Genomic DNA, 21,928 nt, shown 5'->3' on the forward strand with positions numbered 1-21,928 from the left:
CCGTCGTGCTGCCGGAGCTCTCCCTCAACTTCTCCTCTCCCCTTGCTGGATCAAGGAGGAGACGTCCCCGGGTTGTACGTGTGTTGACGCAGAGGCGCCGCCTGTTCGGCGCTAGATCGGATCTTCTACGATTTGAATCGCCGCGAGTACGACTCCGTCAACCGCATTCCTGTAACGCTTCCGCTTAGCGATCTTCAATGGTATGAATATGCACTCCCTCTCTCTCGTTGCTAGCATCTCCTAGATTGATCTTGGTGACACGTAGGAAAATTTTGAATTATTACTACGTTCCCCAACAGTGGCATCATGAGCTAGGTCTATGCGTAGTTTCTATGCACGAGTAGAACACAAGTTGTTGTGGGCGTCGATTTTGTCAATTTACTTGCCATTACTAGTCTTATCTTGATTCGGCGGCATCGTGGGATGAAGCGGCCCGGACCGACCTTACACGTACGCCTACGTGAGACAGGTTCCACCGACTGACATGCACTAGTTGCATAAGGTGGCTAGCGGGTGTCTGTCTCTCCCACTTTAGTCGGATCGGATTCGATGAAAAGGGTCCTTATGAAGGGTAAATAGAAATTGGCATATCACGTTGTGGTTTTGGCATAGGTAAGAAACGTTCTTGCTAGAAACCTATAGCAGCCACGTAAAAAATTTGCAACAACAATTAGAGGACGTCTAACTTGTTTTTGCAGCAAGTGTCATGTGATGTAATATGGCCAGAAGGATGTGATGAATGATATGTTCCTAGAGAAAATTTAGTTGAAAGTTGATAGTAGCAATTATGCGGACTGGGTCCGTAAACTGAGGATTATCCTCATTGTTGCGCATAAGGCTTATGTCCTTAATGCACCGCTCGGTGTGCTGAATCTCAAGCGTCGTCTGTGGATGTTGCGAACATCTGACATACACGTTTTGATGACTACGTGATAGTTCAGTGCGAAATGTTAAACGGTTTAGAATTGAGGCACCGAAGACATTTTTGAAATGTCACGGAACATATGAGATGTTCCAAGAACTGAAATTGGGATTTCAGGCTAGTGCCCACGTCAAGAGGTATGAGACCTCTGACAAGTTTCTTAAGCCTGCAAACTAAGGGAGAAAAGGCTCAATCGTTGAGCATGTGCTGAGATTGTCTGAGTACTACAATCACTTGAATCGAGTGGGAGTTAATCTTCCATATGAGATTGTGATGGTTCTCCAAAGTCACTACCAAAAGCTACTAGAGCTTCGTGATGAACTATAACATATCAGGGATAGATATGATGATCCTTGAGCTATTCGCGACGTTTGACACCGCGAAAGTAGAAATTAAGTAGGAGCATCAATTGTTGATGGTTAGTAAAACCACTAGTTTCTAGAAGGGCAAGGGCAAGAAGGGATACTTCATGAAACGGCAAATCAGTTGCTGCTCTAGTGAAGAAGCCCAAGGTTGAACCCAAACCCGAGACTAAGTGCTTCTGTAATAAGGGGAACGGTCACTGAAGCAGAACTACCCTAGATACTTGGTAGATGAGAAGGCTGGCAAGGCCGACAGAAGTATATTGGATATACATTATATTAATGTGTACTTTACTAGTACTCCTAGTAGCACCAGGGTATTAGATACCGGTTCGGTTGCTAAGTGTTAGTAACTCGAAATAAAAGGCTACAGAATAAATGGAGACTAGCCAAAGGTGAGACGACGATATGTGTTGGAAGTGTTTCCAAGGTTGATGTGATCAAACATCGTACGCTCCCTCTACCATCGGGATTGGTACTAAACCTAAATAATTGTTATTTGGTGTTTGCGTTGAGCATAGACATGATTGGATTATGTTTATCGCAATACGGTTATTCATTTAAGGAGAATAATGGTTACTCTGTTTATTTGAATAATACCTTCAATGGTCTTGCACCTAAAATGAATGGTTTATTGAATCTCGATCGTAGTGATACACATGTTCATGCCAAAAGATATAAGATAGTAATGATAGTACCACATACTTGTGGCACTGCCATTTGAGTCATATTGGTATAAAACGCATGAAGAAGCTCCATGTTGATGGATCTTTGGACTCACTCGTGTTTGAAAAGATTGAGACATGCGAACCATGTCTATTGGTGTATACGCATGAAGAAACTCCATGCAGATGGATCGTTTGGACTCACTTGATTTTGAATCACTTGAGACATGCAAATCATACCACATGGGCAAGATGACTGAAAGGCCTCGGTTTCAGTGAGATGGAACAAGAAAGCAACTTGTTGGAAGTAATACATTTTGATGTGTGCAGTCCAATGAGTGCTGAGGCACGCAGTGGATATCGTTATGTTCTTACTTCACAGATGATTTGAGTAGATGCTGAGTATATTTACTTGATAAAACACAAGTCTGAATTATTGAAAGGTTCAAGTAATTTCAGAGTGAAGTAGAAGATCGCCGTGACAAGAGGATAAGATGTCTATGATATGATCATAGAGATGAATATCTGAGTTACGAGTTTGGCACACAATTAAGACATTGTGGAATTTGTTTCACAACTAATACTTCCTGGAACACCATAGTGTGATGGTGTGTCCGAACATCATAAATGCACCCTATTGGATATGGTGCATACCATGATGTCTCTTATCGAATTACCACTATCGTTTATGGGTTAGGCATTAGAGACAACCGCATTCACTTTAAATAGGGCAGCACGTAACTCCGTTGAGATGACACCGTATGAATTATGGTTTAGAGAAACCTAAGTTGTCGTTTCTTAAAAGTTTGGGGCTGCGACGCTTATGTGAAAAGGTTTCAGACTAATAAGCTCGAACCCAAAGCGGATAAATGCATCTTCATAGGACACCCAAAAACAGTTGGGTATGCCTCCTGTCTCAGATCTGGAAGCAAAAGGGATTGTTTCCAGAATCGGATCCTTTCTCGAGGAAAAGTTTCTCTCGAAAGAATTGAGTGGGAGGATGGTGGAGACTTGATGAGGTTATTGAACCGTCACTTCAACTAGTGTGCAGCAGGGCACAGGAAGTTGTTCCTGTGGCGCCTACACCAATTGAAGTGGAAGCTGATGATATTGATCATGAAACTTCGGATCAAGTCACTACCAAAACTCATAGATCGTCAAGGATACGTACTACTTCAGAGTGGTACGTAATCATGTCTTGGAGGTCATGTTGCTAGACAACAATGAACCTACGAGCTATGGAGAAGCGATGGTGGGCCCGGATTCCGACGAATGGCTCGAGGCCATAGAATCCGAGAGGATCCATGTATGAAAACAAAGTATAGATGGATTTTAAAAGGGAAAACGGACAATGATGGTAAGTATCACCATTAAGAAAGCTCGACTTGTCGTTGAGATGTTTTCCGACAAGTTCAAGGAGTTGACTACGATGAGACTTTCTCACTCGTAGCGATGCTAAGAGTCTGTTGGAATTATATTAGCAGTTACTGCATTATTTATGAAATCTTGCAGATAGGATGTCAAAACATTGCTTCCTCGACGATTTTCTTGAGGAAAGGTTGTATGTGATACAACCAGAAGGTTTTGTCAATCCTATAAGATGCTAACAAGTATTCAAAGCTCCAGCAATCCTTATAGGGATTGGAGTAAGCATCTCAGAGTTGGAATATACGCTTTAATGAGATGATCAAAGATTTTGGGTTTATACAAAGTTTATGAGAAACTTGTATTTCCAAAGAAGTGAGTGGGAGCACTATAGAATTTCTGATGAGTATATGTTGTTGACATATTGTTGATCAGAAATGATGTAGAATTTCTGGAAAGCATATAGGGTTATTTGAAAAGTGTTTTTCAATGGAAAACCTGGATTAAGCTACTTGAACATTGAGCATCAAGATCTATAAGGATAGATCAAAAACGCTTAATAGTACTTCCAAATGAACACACACCGTGACAAGATTTTGAAGGAGTTCAAAATAGATCGGCAAAGAAGGAGTTCTTGGCTGTGTTGTAAGGTGTGAGTATTGAGTAAGACTCAAGACCTGACCACGGCAGAAGAGAGAGAAAGGATGAAGGTCGTCCCCTATGCTTTAGACGTAGGCTCCACAGTATGCTATGCTGTGTACCGCACCTGAAGTGTGCCTTGCCATGAGTCAGTCAAGGGGTACAAGTGTGATCCAGTAATGGATCACAGGACAGCGGTCGAGGTTATCCTTAGTAACTAGTGGACTAAGGAATTTTCTCGATTATGGAGGTGGTAAAAGAGTTCGTCGTAAAGGGTTACGTTGATGCAAACTTTGACACTAATCCGGATGACTCTGAGTAGTAAAACCGGATTCATAGAGTAGAGCAGTTATTTGGAATAGCTCCAAATAGCGCGTGGTAGCGGCATCTACAAGATGACATAGAGATTTGTAAAGCACACACGGACCTGAAAGGTTCAGACCCGTTGACTAATAACCTCTCTCACAAGCAAGATATGATCAAACCCCATGGGTGTTGGATTCATTACAATCATATAGTGATGTGAACTAGATTATTGACTCTAGTGCAAATGGGAGACTGTTGGAAATATGCCCTAGAGGCAATAATAAACTGGTTATTATTATATTTCCTTGTTCATGATAATTGTCTATTGTTCATGCTATAACTGTATTAACTGGAAACCGTAATACATGTGTGAATACATAGACCACAACATGTCCCTAGTGAGCCTCTAGTTGACTAGCTCGTTGATCAATAGATGGTTATGGTTTCCTGACCATGGACATTGGATGTCATTGATAACGGGATCACATCATTAGGAGAATGATGTGATGGACAAGACCCAATCCTAAGCATAGCACAAGATCGTGTAGTTCGTCTGCTAAGAGCTTTTCTAATGTCAAGTATCATTTCCTTAGACCATGAGATTGTGCAACTCCCGGATACCGTAGGAATGCTTTGGCTGTACCAAACGTCACAACGTAACTAGGTGGCTATAAAGGTGCACTACAGGTAGCTCCAAAAGAGTGTGTTGAGTTGGCACGAATCGAGACTGGGATTTGTCACTCCGTATGATGGAGAGGTATCTCTGGGCCCACTCGGTAATGCATCATCATAATGAGCTCAGTGTGACTAAGGAGTTAGTCACGGGATCATGCATTACGGAATGAGTAAAGAGACTTGCCGGTAACGAGATTGAACGAGGTATGGGGATACCGACGATCGAATCTCGGGCAAGTAACATACCGATAGACAGAGGGAATTGTATACGGGATTGATTGAATCCCCGACATCGTGGTTCATCCGATGAGATTATCATGGAACATGTGGGAGCCAATATGGGTATCCAGATCCGGCTATTGGTTATTGGCCGAGAGGTGTCTCGGTCATGTCTGCATGGTTCCCGAACCCGTAGGGTCTACACACTTAAGGTTCGGTGACGCTAGAGTTGTTATGGGAAATAGTATGTGGTAACCAAAAGGTTGTTCGGGGTCCCGGATGAGATCCCGGACGTGACGAGGAACTCCGGAATGGTCCGGAGGTGAAGATCGATATATTGGACGAAGGGTATTGGAGTCCGGAATTGTTCCAGGGGTACCGGGTGACGACCAGTGTGTCCGAAAGGGGTTTCGGAGGCCCCGGCAAGCGTTGGGGGGCCTTATGGGCCAAGGGGAGGGGGCACATCAGCCCACTAAGGGGCTGAGCGCCCCTCCCACCCCATCTCACGTAACCTGGAGAGGTTGGGGTGCCTCCCCTAGGGCAGCCACCCCTCCCGGCTTGGGGGGCAAGTTTCCTAGGGGTGGGGGCGCCCAAACCCATCTAGGGTTTTCCCTGTGGCCGCCGCCCCTCCCCTAGGGAAACCCTAGGGCGCCTCCTCCTCCCCCCTTCCCCCTATATATAGTGAGGGAGAGAGAGGGCAGCCGCACCCCTTCCCTGGCGCAGCCCCTTCCTGAAAGGATCGAGATGGACCTAGAGGGGGGTGAATAGGTACAATTACAAATTTTAATTGTTACTTAGCAATTTTAGGCAATAATGCGGAATATGAAGGTGAGCCTAACAATTGCAAGTGAAGTACTAAGTGCTAAGCAAGATAAGCAAGTATGTAAGTAAGCAAGTACAATATGATATAAGTAAGTACTCAGAGACAAGTAACCACAGGTAGGGAGTTAGGGTTAGGAATAACCGCAACTCCGGGAGACGAGGATGTATGCCGATGTTCACTTCCTTAGAGGGAAGCTACGTCACCGTTAGAGAGGTGGATGTTACCATGAAGGCACACCAACGCCACGAAGGCTCACCCTATTCTCCCTTTGAGACAACACCATGGAGGCGTTTCTCAACCACTAGTGGTAGACCTTGGGGTGGTCTCCAAATCCTCACAAACTTTCCGGGGGGTAATCAGAAAGGTCGATTCCTCTCCGAAAGACTCCTACCGCCTAGGAGTCTCCAACCTCCAAGAGTAATAAGAACGATGGGGAAAAGCTCAAGACTTGCTCAAATCACGAATTCCTTGGGTGCAAAGAAGGGGATGGAGTGGATCTATCACTTGATCGGACAACTTCTCTCAAATGCTCTCAAATCCCTTGGGGATCTAAGATTTGGTGTGGAGGAGTGAGAGAGAGAGAGTGAGAGGTGTTCTAGGGTTTGTTCAAAGTGAATGGTCAACCCTCTCCCGTGGGGAAGAAGGGCTATATATAGTGTAAGCACAAATGTGGTCGTTATAGCACAAGTGAATGGGCAGGCCGGACATCCGGGCAGGGTGGCCGGACATCCGGGCTGGCGAGGCACTAGAAGAACAGAGGAGAATCCAGGAGAAAAACAGAGGGGGCCGGACATCCGGAGTAAGGATCGGACATCCGGAGCAAGGACCGGACATCCGGTGACACGGGAAGGCCCGGACATCCGGGCGAAGCCCGGACATCCGGCAGCAACGTGCAAACCTACTGGAGTCGAGATGACAGGGAGCCGGACATCCGGGGGAAATACGGACATCCGGCGTGGCTGGGAGACCCGGACATCCGTGGTGTAGCCCGGACATCCGGCGTGAGCATGCAGACTTACTGGTGTTGGAATGACAGGGAGTCGGACATCCGGGGAAAATACCGGACATTCGGCATGGCTAGGAGACCCGGACATCCGGCAGGTAGCCCGGACATCCGGCAAGGGAGCAAACAGAACATGTGCACAGAGTATTTTTGTGTGACCCTAAGTTTTTATTGAAGCAAGGAATTATTGTAACTTGAGCAAGTCTTTAACTAACCCTACCGATCCCCTCTTAATAGTGCGGGATCCTATACTCAAGAAACCAAATATCAAATCAATTTTTATGCTTCATCCTTGAGTAAAATCACTTGTATGCCCTTGATCCACACACTTCGATGAGCCGGGGACTAACACCTGAGATTTACTTAACAACCATTGTTAGTCCCCTACATGTATATTGTCATCAACATCAAAACATAATGTAAGGGCATGATTGCACTTTCACTTCCTCCTCCAACTTTTCCTCCTCCTCCGCAGTGCTTGGCGAAGCCCTGCAGGAATACCACAAGCTCCACCACCACGCCGTCGTGCTGCCGGAGCTCTCCCTCAACTTCTCCTCTCCCCTTGCTGGATCAAGAAGGAGGAGACGTCCCCGGGCTGTACGTGTGTTGAACGCGGAGGCGCCGTCCGTTCGGCGCTAGATCGGATCTTCTGCGATTTGAATCACCGCGAGTACGACTCCGTCAACCGCGTTCCTGTAATGCTTCCGCTTGGCGATCTTCAAGGGTATGAAGATGCACTCCCTCTCTCTCGTTGCTAGCATCTCCTAGATTGATCTTGGTGACACGTAGGAAAATTTTGAATTATTACTACGTTCCCCAACATGTGGAGTATTAATGATACCAGTTAACGAAAAGAAAAGTAGGCTCGCAAAGCATTCATTAATTTTATCTTGGTACCTGTAATTTGAGTTTGTGACCTTGTATAAGGGAACGATAGGAGTACCATTCTCGAATGTGTTTGCCCTGTCAATTGGCCCTTCTTCGAGCCGACACGTGGCCAAACAAAGCCGGGAGGGAATATTGCATGGTTATGCATGGTAACCTGCGCGATTGTGTGGAAACAGGCTCACCAATGATACATTTGGCGCCTTTTCAAGACTATGTGTGGTCAAACTAAACGCATGTGGGGTGCTCAAGCGTGCACTGGGATCCTCCGCTGGGAACGCGGTGACAAGATGTGACGATTACAAACTGTTCGGCCCCCAGTTATTACATCAGCCATTAAACTCTTGTGTCTCTTCAACCTTTTGACCGTGCCCCAATTTTACAAGAAGCACACCCACGATGAAAAATACAGAGAGGGTATCCTCTGTGGCTCCAATGGCGCTCACAGTGCCTGCGGACGATGAGCGGCGGTTCACCATGCATGCCGTAGTGGACACCTACAGAAGGTTCATGGAGCTCTTGGTGTTGTACACCAACAACCTGATATGGGTGGAGAACTCCATCCACACTATGAATGTGTTGCTTGTTGTGGAGAAGTACAAAGTGGTCGGGTTCGACCTTGAGTACACCCGCGCTCGTGTCGGGTATCTTTAGAAGGTCGTCGTTGCCCAGATGTGTGTGCACAATCACGTCCTCGTCTATCAGTACTGACTAGCCACAAGGCCTTGCGAGCGTTTCGCCAGGTTTGTCAACAACCCCCACTACAGGTTCGCTATGGTGGACACCACCAACGATGTAAAGGTGCTCAAGAATTCGGGCATCTCCTGCCAGAATCTTGTCGACATCCAGGGCCAATACAAGATCTAGGGCAGCAAGAAGCACGAGAAGGACTCACTGGTTCACCTCGCCGAGACTACCATCGACCCCTACTAAAGAGACATGAAGGATGCTGCAACGAGGACAAGCTTGCCTGCCACTCGGCCTGGATGGAGAAACTGGACGAAGATCACGTCGTGTACATGGCCAAGGTGGCATACACGAGCTACGAGATGTACAGTCGGATCGTTGACATGAGGAAGTGACTCCTTCCCCAAAACGGCGAGGGATCCAGCCGAAAGAATATCAATGGCAAGCGTCGTCACAACAAGTAGATGATTTGATGATCATTTCCCCTAGTTTATTATGCATGTAATTGTTACTTTGGTGTGTGCAAATGTTATGTGTGTAGTCACTCGTGTAATTGAATGTTTAATTTGGTTATGCCTCTCCCTCATGTATATGATAAATATCACACGCGTCATATTCAATTGCCTATGGATAAATCTTTCTAATCGTTCTCCAAAAAGTTTAAACAACAACTAACTTTTATTATATTGCAAAGTTCTCCTGGTTTTATTCTTGCAAAGTAATTTTATTCTTGTTATAGATAAAACAAACGCGTGCATAGAGTTTGTATCAGTGATCGATAGAACTTGAAAAGAATATAAATCTTACTTTTAGCTTCTCGTTGGGTTTGATACTCTTATTGATCAAAAAGGTTCCAAACGATCCATATACTTATGGGTTATTAGCACCTCGTAGTCGATGGGAGCATCTTTGCCAACTGCATAAATATCGTCGGTAAGCTTGCAATAAATCCAGATAAAATGCGAGCCAGCAATACCAAGTCTAGGACTTGAACCCTGGTGGCCTGGTTCTACCGCAAGGGAACTAACCATCCGAGCGACGCTGAGTTCACTTTCAAATACTCCCTCCATTTCTAAATATAAATTCTTTTAGAGATTTCAATATGGAGTACATACGGATGTATATAGACATACTTTACAATGTATATTCACACATTTTGCTCCATATGTAGTCCATATTAAAATATCTAAAAAGACTTATATTTAGGAAATGAGGGAGTATATGTTTTGATGTCCACTCTTTTTCATACACATTGTATATTTTTCGTAAACACCAGGAACACTTTTTTTTATATACGTTTAACATTTTCCAAACACATTATAACATTTTTATATATAATGCTTTCATTTTGTTTTCAATATGTGCTAAACATTTTTTCAAGTAGACGTCGAACATTTTTTGAATGATATAAAACATCCTTTTCAGCAACGTGAACTTTCCTTGGCAACAAAAATGCCAAGAACAATTTTTTTGAAAGTCATGAACATTTTTTTGAAGGTCCCCGTACATCCTTTTGAATGGTGTGAAACAATTTTTTGAATTATGCAAACATTTCTACATTGTATAAACAATTCTTAAAAATTTCACGTGGATTTTTGTGAAACGTGGGAACATTTTCTAAATGTCACGAACATTGTTTGAACACTGCATTCACATTTTTTTAACGAGTTGTAGAATTTTGAAACTTTACGTAAAGTAAGTTTTGGCATGTATTTTTTTATTGAAATATAAATAAACGTGTGGCGGCGTGTGTTGTCCCGCATCGGGCCTAGCTCATTTATATGGGGAGGTAAAGCGAGGCGCTCTAGGTGCCTGCAGAATTTGTAATACCTATTGAATTCATGAAATTTATTTGTGTATGAATTTGAAAAAATGTTAGAAATTTGAAATAAAAAAGGAAGCGACGGCCATTGGCCGGCTAATTCTGGGGCCAGCTTTTGTCGCTTCCTTTCCTCTTCTGTTTAATTTTTCATTATTAAAAAAAACATTTGGATTTCAAATAAAATTCGCGAAGTCAAAAAATATTCTCGGATTTCAGACAGGAGTTCTAAAATTTAAAAACCATTCACACATTTTATAAAGTGTTAGATATTCAATTATTTTCTGAATTTCATTTTTTTACAAATTTTGTAAAATGAGAGGAATTTATAAAATTATACATGAATTTTGTAAACGCTATTTAAAAATATACATTTGTAAAAGTTGTTCAGTATGAGTTTTAAAATAGTTCAGTGTACTTAAAAATATGTTCGTTGCATATTATAAAATGTTCACATTAGAAAAATGTTTAGTTCTGTAGGGTTAAAAAGCTTTAATTTATTACTGAGTTTTCAAATTTACAGGGATAGCAAACGGGTCATCTACTAAAAAAAATATGTTTTCATCTTATATTTTCACATTATTAGAAAAAATGTTTGGTCCTCCACCAGGCCCATAATGTGCTGCGCGCGGCCCATAGTTAAAGAGCCCAAAGCACTAGGAGACGTCCATGACACACACACAGGGCGGTCCGTGTTTGTTCCCCAAATCCCTCATCTCGCACAATTCCTCCCTCAATCCTCGCGAGTCAACCATGCGGCCAGCGCCGCCGCCGCCGCTGAGCCTCTCCGATGGCCCGGCCTCACGCGACAACGCGCTCGCCTCCATCCACAAGCAGCCGGCGTCTCATGGTGATTCGTCCACTCGTCAGCCATCAATAAGAAGGTACTCCTGATGTATAATAGGTCGGTCTTGATGGTTGGTTGCATAATCTATATAGGGGGCCGTCGATGTAAATCATCCCCCCAGCCCCCGCGTCGCTCCGCTCGGGGCGACTCGGGCGGCGACGAAACCCTAGCGCGCGCCGCCGCCCCCTGCTAGCTCCCCCCTCGCTGCCACTGGGAGAATTGATTTTAACCCCCCCAGCTCGCGCGCCTTTGATCTTAAGCCCCCTTGTTCGTTTGCCTTCCTCTGAAGCCCCCGACGCAGCCTAATTTTGGCTCGCTTGCCCCTCTAGCGCTGTTATCTCTGGATTTAGTGCATAAGGAAAGAATCTGGACTTAACAAATTTGTAATTGCCAAATCTGCCCTCGTCCAATTTTCCTCAAACTCACGAGACAGAGGCCCGAGGCCTGGCCCGTTTCTCATTCTATCTCCCCTCCCCTTCCCGACTCGACCTAGCCGCCAGCCGCCAGAGCCGCTGCGCCCGCCGTCCGCTGCCCTGCTCCGCCGCGTTTCTCCCCATCCGCCACCTTCCATCGCTGGCCCAAGGTAAGGCTGTTGGGGAACGTAGTAATTTTAAAAAAATTCCTACGCACACGCAAGATCATGGTGATGCATAGCAACGAGAGGGGAGAGTGTTGTCCACGTACCCTCGTAGACCGATAGCGGAAGCGTTATCACAACGCGGTTGATGTAGTCGTACGTCTTCATGATCCGACCGATCAAGTACCGAACGCACGGCACCTCCGAGTTCTACACACGTTCAGCTCGATGACGTACCTCGAACTCCGATCCAGCCGAGTGTTGAGGGAGAGTTTCGTCAGCACGACGGCGTGGTGACGATGATGATGTTCTACCGACGCAGGGCTTCGCCTAAGCTCCGCAACGGTATTATCGAGGTGTAATTTGGTGGAGGGGGGCACCGCACACGGCTAAGAGATCTCAAGGATCAATTGTTGTGTCTCTGGGGTGCCCCCCTGCCCCCGTATATAAAGGAGCAAGGGAGGAGGAGGCCGGCCCTAGGAGGGGGCGCACCAAGTGTGGAGTCCTACTAGGACTCCCTAGTCCTAGTAGGATTCCACCTCCCATATGGAATAGGAAAAGAGGAAGGAAAAAGAGAAGGAAGGAAGGGGGCGCCCCCCTTCCCTAGTCCAATTCGGACCAGACCAAGGGGAGGGGTGCGGCCACCCTTGAGGCCCTTTTCCTTCTTTCCCGTATGGCCCAATAAGGCCCAATACATATTCCCGTAACTCTCCGGTACTCCGAAAAATACCCGAATCACTCGGAACCTTTCCGAAGTCCGAATATAGTCGTCCAATATATCGATCTTTACGTCTCGGCCATTTCGAGACTCCTCGTCATGTCCCCGATCTCATCCGGGACTCCGAACTCCTTCGATACATCAAAACTCAATAAAACTGTCATCGTAACGTTAAGCGTGCGGACCCTACGGGTTCGAGAACTATGTAGACATGATCGAGACACGTCTCCGGTCAATAACCAATAGCGGGACCTGGATGCCCATATTGGCTCCCACATATTCTACGAAGATCTTTATCGGTCAGATCGCATAACAACATACGTTGTTCCCTTTGTCACCGGTATGTTACTTGCCCGAGATTTGATCGTCGGTATCTCGATACCTAGTTCAATCTCGTTACCGGCAAGTCTCTTTACTCGTTCCGTAACACATCATCCCGCAACTAACTCATTAGTCACAATGCTTGCAAGGCTTATAGTGATGTGCATTACCGAGTGGGCCCAGAGATACCTCTCCGACAATCGGAGTGACAAATCCTAATCTCGAAATACGCCAACCCAACAAGTACCTTTGGAAGCACCTGTAGAGCACCTTTATAATCACCCATTTACGTTGTGACGTTTGGTAGCACACAAAGTGTTCCTCCGGTAAACGGGAGTTGCATAATCTCATAGTCATAGGAACATGTATAAGTCATGAAGAAAGCAATAGCAACATACTAAACGATCGAGTGCTAAGCTAACGGAATGGGTCAAGTCAATCACGTCATTCTCCTAATGAGGTGATCTCGTTAATCAAATGACAACTTATGTCTATGGCTAGGAAACATAACCATCTTTGATTAACGAGCTAGTCAAGTAGAGGCATACTAGTGACACTCTGTTTGTCTATGTATTCACACATGTATTATGTTTCCGGTTAATACAATTCTAGCATGAATAATAAACATTTATCATGATATAAGGAAATAAATAATAACTTTATTATTGCCTCTAGGGCATATTTCCTTCAGTCTCCCACTTGCACTAGAGTCAATAATCTAGTTCACATCGCCATGTGATTTAGCATGAATATTTCACATCACCATGTGATTAACACTCATAGTTCACATCGTCATGTGACCATCACCCAAAGGGTTTACTAGAGTCAGTAATCTAGTTCACATCGCTATGTGATTAACACCCAAAGAGTACTAAGGTGTGATCATGTTTTGCTTGTGAGATAATTTTAGTCAACGGGTCTGTCACATTCAGATCCGTAAGTATTTTGCAAATTTCTATGTCTACAATGCTCTGCATGGAGCTACTCTAGCTAATTGCTCCCACTTTCTATATGTATCTAGACCGAGACTTAGAGTCATCTAGATTAGTGTCAAAACTTGCATCGACGTAACTTTTTACGACGAGCCTTTTGCCACTACCATAATCGAGAAACATATCTTTATTCCAGTAAGGATAATTTTGACCGATGTCCAGTGATCTACTCCTAGATCAATATTGTACTCCCTTGCCAAAATCAGTGTAGGGTATACAATAGATCTGGTACACGGCATGGCATACTTTATAGAGCCTATGGCCGAGGCATAGGGAATGACTTTCATTCTTTTTCTATCTTCTGCCGTGGTCGGGTTTTGAGTCTTACTCAATTTCACACCTTGTAACACAGGCAAGAAACTCTTTCTTTGACTGTTCCATTTTGAACCACTTCAAAATCTTGTTAAGGTATGTACTCATTGAAAAAACTTATCAAGCGTCTTGATCTATCTCTATAGATCTTGATGCTCAATATGTAAGCAGCTTCACCGAGGTCTTTCTTTGAAAAACTCCTTTATGCTTTGCAGAATAATTCTACATTATTTCCGATCAACAATATGTCACTTACATATACTTATCAGAAATGTTGTAGTGCTCCCACTCACTTTCTTGTAAATACAGCCTTCACCGCAAGTCTGTATAAAACTATATCCTTTGATCAACTTATCAAAGCGTATATTCCTACTCCGAGATGCTTGCACCAGTCCATAGATGGATCGCTGGAGCTTGCATATTTTGTTAGCACCTTTAGGATTGACAAAACCTTCTGGTTGCATCATATACAACTCTTCTTTAATAAATCCATTAAGGAATGCAGTTTTGTTTATCCATTTGCCAGATTTCATAAAATGTGACAATTGCTAACATGGTTCGGACAGACTTAAGCATCGCCGCGAGTGAGAAAATATCATCGTAGTCAACACCTTGAACTTTGTCAAAAACCTTTTTCTGACAAGTCTAGCTTTGTAGATAGTAACACTACTATCAGCGTCCGTCTTCCTCTTGAAGATCCATTTATTTTCTATGGCTTGCCGATCATCGGGCAAGTCAATCAAAGTCCACACTTTGTTCTCATACATGGATCTCATCTCAGATTTCATGGCCTCAAGCCATTTTGCGGAATCTGGGCTCACCATCGCTTCTTCATAGTTCGTAGGTTTGTCATGGTCTAGTAACATAACCTCCAGAACAGGATTACCGTACCACTCTGGTGCGGATCTTACTCTGATTGACCTACAAGGTTTAGTAACAACTTGATCTGAAGTTTCATGATCATCATCATTAACTTCCTCACTCATTGGTATAGACGTCACAGGAACCGTTTCTTGTGATGAACTACTTTCCAATAAGGGAGCAGGTACAGTTACCTCATCAAGTTCTACTTTCCTCCCACTCACTTCTTTCGAGAGAAACTCCTTCTCTAGAAAGGATCCATACTAAGCAACGAATGTCTTGCCTTCGGATCTGTGATAGAAGGTGTACCCAACTGTCTCCTTTGGGTATCCTATGAAGACACATTTCTCCGATTTGGGTTTGAGCTTATCAGGATGAAACTTTTTCACATAAGCATCGCAACCCCAAACTTTAAGAAACGACAACTTTGGTTTCTTGCCAAACCACAGTTCATAAGGCGTCGTCTCAACGGATTTTGATGCTGCCCTATTTAACGTGAATGTAGCTGTCTCTAATGCAAAACCCCAAAACGATAGTGGTAAATTGGTAAGAGACATCATAGGTTGCACTATATCCAATAAAGTACGGTTATGACCTTCGGACACACCATTATGCTGTGGTGTTCCAGGTGGCATGAATTTGTGAAACTATTCCACATTGTTTTAACTGAAGGCCAAACTCGTAACTTAAATACTCTTCTCCACGATCAGATCGTAGAAACTTTATTTTCTTGTTACGATGATTTTCTGCTTCACTCTGAAATTATATGAACTTTTCAAATGTTTCAGACTCTTGTTTCATTAAGTAGATATACCCATATCTGCTCAAATCATCTGTGAAGGTCAGAAAATAATGATACCTGCTACGAGCCTCAATATTCATCGGACCACATACATCTGTATGTATGATTTCCAACAAATCTATTGCTCTCTCCATAGTTTCGGAGAACGGCGTTTTAGTCATCTTGCCCATGAGGCATGGTTCGCAAGCATCAAGTGATTCATAATCAATTGATTCCAAAATCCCATCAGTATGGAGTTTCTTCATGCGCTTTACACCAATATGACCTAAACGGCAGTGCCACAAATAAGTTGCACTATCATTATTAACTTTGCATCTTTTGGCTTCAATATTATGAATATGTGTATCACTACGATCGAGATCCAACAAACCATTTTCGTTGGTGTGTATGACCATAGAAGGTTTTATTCATGTAAACAGAACAACAATTGTTCTCTAATTTAAATGAATAACCGTATTGCAATAAACATGATCAAATCATATTCATGCTCAACGCAAACACCAAATAACACTTATTTAGTTTCAACACTAATCCCGAAAGTACAGGGAGTGTGTGATGATGATCATATCAATCTTGGAACTACTTCCAACACTCATCGTCACCTCGCCTTTTACTAGTCTCTGTTTATTCTGCAACTCCCGTTTTTGAGTTCCTACTCTTTAGCAACTGAACCAGTATCAATTACCGAGGGGTTGCTATAAACACTAGTCAAGTACACATCAATAATCTGTATATCAAATATACCTTTGTTCACTTTTACTAGTCTCTGTTTATTCTGCAACTCCCGTTTCGAGTTACTACTCTTAGCAACTGAACCAGTATCAATTACCGAGGGGTTGCTATAAACACTAGTAAAGTACACATCAATAATCTGTATATCAAATATACCTTTGTTCACTTTTCCATCCTTCTTATCCACCAAATAGTTGGGGTAGTTCCGCTTTCAGTGACCAGTCCCTTTGCAGTAGAAGCACTTAGTCTCAGGCTTAGGACCAGACTTAGGCTTCTTCACTTGAGCAGCAACTTGCTTGCCGTTCTTCTTGAAATTCCCCTTCTTCCCTTTGCCCTTTTCTTGAAACTAGTGGTCTCGTCAACCATCAACACTTGATGTTTTTCTTGATTTCTACCTTCGTCGATTTCAGCATCACGAAGAGCTCGGGAATTACTTTCGTCATCCCTTGCATACTATAGTTCATCACGACGTTCTACTAACTTGGTGATGGTGACTAGAGAATTCTGTCAATCACTATTTTATCTGGAAGATTAACTCCCACTTGATTCAAGCGATTGTAGTATCCAGACAATCTGAGCACATGCTCACTAGTTGAGCGATTCTCCTCCATCTTTTAGCTATAGAACTTGTTGGAGACTTCATATCTCTCAACTCGGGTATTTGCTTGAAATATTAACTTCAACTCTTGGAACATCTCATATGGTCCATGACGTTCAAAACGTCTTTGAAGTCCCGATTCTAAGCCGTTAAGCATGGTGCACTAAACTATCAAGTAGTCATCATATTGAGCTAGCCAAACGTTCATAACGTCTGCATCTGCTCCTGCAATAGGTCTGTTACCTAGCGGTGCATCAAGGACATAATTTTTCTGTGCAGCAATGAGGATAATCCTCAGATCACGGATCCAATCCGCATCTTTGCTACTAACATCTTTCAACATAATTATTCTCTAGGAACATATCAAAAATAAACACAGGGAAGCAACAACGCGAGCTATTGATCTACAACATAATTTGCAAAATACTATCAGGACTAAGTTCATGATAAATTTAAGTTCAATTAATCATATTACTTAAGAACTCCCACTTAGATAGACATCCCTCTAATCTTGTAAGTGATCACGTGATCCATATCAACTAAACCATGTCCGATCATCACGTGAGATGGAGTAGTTTCAACGGTGAACATCACTATGTTGATCATATCTACTATATGATTCACGCTCGACCTTTCGGTCTCCGTGTTCCGAGGCCATATCTGTTATATGCTAGGCTCGTCAAGTTTAACCTGAGTATTCCGCGTGTGCAACTGTTTTGCACCCGTTGTATTTGAACGTAGAGCCTATCACACCCGATCATCACGTGGTGTCTCAGCACGAAGAACTTTCGCAACGGTGCATAATCAGGGAGAACACTTATACTTTGATAATTTAGTGAAGGATCATCTTATAATGCTACCGTCAAACAAAGCAAGATAAGATGAATAAAGCATTAACATCACATGCAATCAATATAAGTGATATGATATGGCCATCATCATCTTGTGCTTGTGATCTCCATCTCCGAAGCACCGTGCTTGTGATCTCCATCTCCGAAGCATCGTCATGATCACCATCGTCACCGGCGCGACACCTTGATCTCCATCGTAGTATCGTTGTCGTCTCGCCAACTAATTGCTTTTACGACTATCGCTACCGCTTAGTGATAAAGTAAAACTATTACATGGTGATTGCATCTCATACAATAAAGCGACAACCATATGGCTCCTGCCAGTTGCCGATAACTCGATTACAAAACATGATCATCTCATACAACAAATTATATCACATCATGTCTTGACCATATCACATCACAACATGCCCTGCAAAAACAAGTTAGACGTCCTCTACTTTGTTGTTGCAAGTTTTACGTGGCTGCTACGGGCTTAGCAAGAACCGTTCTTACCTACGCATCAAAACCACAACGATCGTTTGTCAAGTTGGTGCTGTTTTAACCTTCGCAAGGACCGGGCGTAGCCACACTCGGTTCAACTAAAGTGAGAGAGACAGACACCCGCCAGTCACCTTTAAGCAATGAGTGCTCCGAACGGTGAAACCAGTCTCGCGTAAGTGTACGCGTAATGTCGGTCCGGACCGCTTCATCTCACAATACCGCTGAACCGAAGTATGATATGCTGGTAAGCAGTGTGACTTATATCGTCCACAACTCAGTTGTGTTCTACTCGTGCATAGCATCAACGCATAAAACCAGGCTCGGATGCCACTGTTGGGGAACGTAGTAATTTAAAAAAAATTCCTACGCACACGCAAGATCATGGTGATGCATAGCAACGGGAGGGGAGAGTGTTGTCCACGTACCCTCGTAGACCGATAGCGGAAGCGTTATCACAACGCGGTTGATGTAGTCGTACGTCTTCATGATCCGACCGATCAAGTACCGAACGCACGGCACCTCCGAGTTCTACACACGTTCAGCTCGATGACGTACCTCGAACTCCGATCCAGCCGAGTGTTGAGGGAGAGTTTCGTCAGCACGACTGCGTGGTGACGATGATGATGTTCTACCGACGCAGGGCTTCGCCTAAGCTCCGCAACGGTATTATCGAGGTGTAATTTGGTGGAGGGGGGCACCGCACACGGCTAAGAGATCTCAAGGATCAATTGTTGTGTCTCTGGGGTGCCCCCCTGCCCCCGTATATAAAGGAGCAAGGGAGGAGGAGGCCGGCCCTAGGAGGGGGCGCACCAAGTGTGGAGTCCTACTAGGACTCCCTAGTCCTAGTAGGATTCCACCTCCCATATGGAATAGGAAAAGAGGAAGGGAAAAAGAGAAGGGAGGAAGGGGGCGCCCCCCTTCAGTAGTCCAATTCGGACCAGACCAAGGGGAGGGGTGCGGCCACCCTTGAGGCCCTTTTCCTTCTTTCCCGTATGGCCCAATAAGGCCCAATACGTATTCCCGTAACTCTCCGGTACTCCGAAAAATACCCGAATCACTCGGAACCTTTCCGAAGTCCGAATATAGTCGTCCAATATATCGATCTTTACGTCTCGGCCATTTCGAGACTCCTCGTCATGTCCCCGATCTCATCCGGGACTCCGAACTCCTTCGGTACATCAAAACTCAATAAAACTGTCATCGTAACGTTAAGCGTGCGGACCCTACGGGTTCGAGAACTATGTAGACATGACCGAGACATGTCTCCGGTCAATAACCAATAGCGGGACCTGGATGCCCATATTGGCTCCCACATATTCTACGAAGATCTTTATCGGTCAGATCGCATAACAACATACGTTGTTCCCTTTGTCACCGGTATGTTACTTGCCCGAGATTTGATCGTCGGTATCTCGATACCTAGTTCAATCTCGTTACCGGCAAGTCTCTTTACTCGTTCCGTAACACACCATCCCGCAACTAACTCATTAGTCACAATGCTTGCAAGGCTTATAGTGATGTGCATTACCGAGTGGGCCCAGAGATACCTCTCCGACAATCGGAGTGACAAATCCTAATCTCGAAATACGCCAACCCAACAAGTACCTTTGGAGACACCTGTAGAGTACCTTTATAATCACCCATTTACGTTGTGACGTTTGGTAGCACACAAAGTGTTCCTCCGGTAAACGGGAGTTGCATAATCTCATAGTCATAGGAACATGTATAAGTCATGAAGAAAGCAATAGCAACATACTAAACGATCGAGTGCTAAGCTAACGGAATAGGTCAAGTCAATCACGTCATTCTCCTAATGAGGTGATCTCGTTAATCAAATGACAACTTATGTCTATGGCTAGGAAACATAACCATCTTTGATTAACGAGCTAGTCAAGTAGAGGCATACTAGTGACACTCTGTTTGTCTATGTATTCACACATGTATTATGTTTCCGTTAATACAATTCTAGCATGAATAATAAAGATTTATCATGATATAAGGAAATAAATAATAACTTTATTATTGCCTCTAGGGCATATTTCCTTCAAAGGCAACCTCTTCCCCCTTGTATTCTTCACAGATTTTGTGCTCTTCTTCTGGTACAATTTCTAAATCATGGAAACCTAGGTCTTGTGTGTGTGATTGGCATGGGATTTGAGTGGGAGGGGCTGGATTGACTAAGGGGTGTGATGGATCTGAAAAGGTAACATCATATTCCCATGTTCTAATTGATGTATGCATGAGTTTTGGTGTGTGAATTTTCTGATTTTTTCTGTCTATCTGAAAATCATGTCATTTCTTATTTGGCCAAAATATTTTGTGGTTTGAAAATTCGGACAAGGTACAAAGATGTGCCTTTCAAACATACTTTTGTCTATTCCTATTTCAATATGTTAGTTATACACTAACAAAGTTGTTAACAATGCCAAAAGGGGTACCAGCAACAAGTGGAACCGGATCCTCTGCCGTGCTGTTAAGCACGGCACCCTGCCGTGCCTCCTTGTGGCGCTAGTGGACGCACGCATTTGGGCCTTGCCAAAAACCAATGTAGCTACCCAGACCATCCGTCTGATGCATCACACACCTGAATAGATTAACGAATTAGTAATTATAATTAATACAGTACATGACTAACTAAAATGAACTTGTTTCAAAAAAATAGTTTTACAAAATCTCGGTCTTATTTTACGTGGAGCGAAATATGTCATTTTCCTATTTTCTATTTATTATTTAATCCATTTGATTGTACTTTTATTTTTGTTTTTGTGCGCTTTTATTTTGACCACACCCGCCGACCACACATAATCTTAGTTGCCTTCCAACCGATCGTGCGCAACTGCAATCGCATGCATGTGCACTGGCGATCTGCCCCTCGAGTTCATGAGGGTGGGGGATTTGTTGAGAGAGCGAGCGAATGAGGCGATGAGGGTGAGCGCTCAGGCGATCCAGAGACTGGGGGTATTCCTCTTGTTAAAAAAAAACATGCACTGGCGTGCATCTACAATTGCATGTCCATCTGTCGCCAATGTCTCTGTGCCCAGGCGACATCATTAGGGAGAGAACAAGTGTCGCGCCTTGGTCAGCTGCGTAGCCACCTCTCTCACGATCTCCGACAAATATATTCGTGTATTAAAAACATAAAACTAGAAAAAGAAGAACGAAAGAAAAGTGTGTTATTTAAAACTATATAATTTTAATACATGGATGTATTTGTTTTTTTGCGGATAATATATTTGTTGAAACTTGTGAGTGAGGCGGCTACACAGCCGAGTGGAAACTCTAGCCGCAACCCAGTGGCGACCAAAGGGATACAACACGACGATCTTTAACTATAGTTAAATGTGATCGATGGACATGCAATTGTAGTTGCACGCCCATGCACTGACGTGCGACTGCAGTTGCGCACGATATGTTGGCATGCAATTGTAGTTTTGTCTGGGCGACGAATGTGGTAAAAAATAAAA

This window comes from Aegilops tauschii, chromosome 2, assembly GCF_002575655.3.
Source record: "Aegilops tauschii subsp. strangulata cultivar AL8/78 chromosome 2, Aet v6.0, whole genome shotgun sequence".
NCBI classification, from domain to species: domain Eukaryota; kingdom Viridiplantae; phylum Streptophyta; class Magnoliopsida; order Poales; family Poaceae; genus Aegilops; species Aegilops tauschii.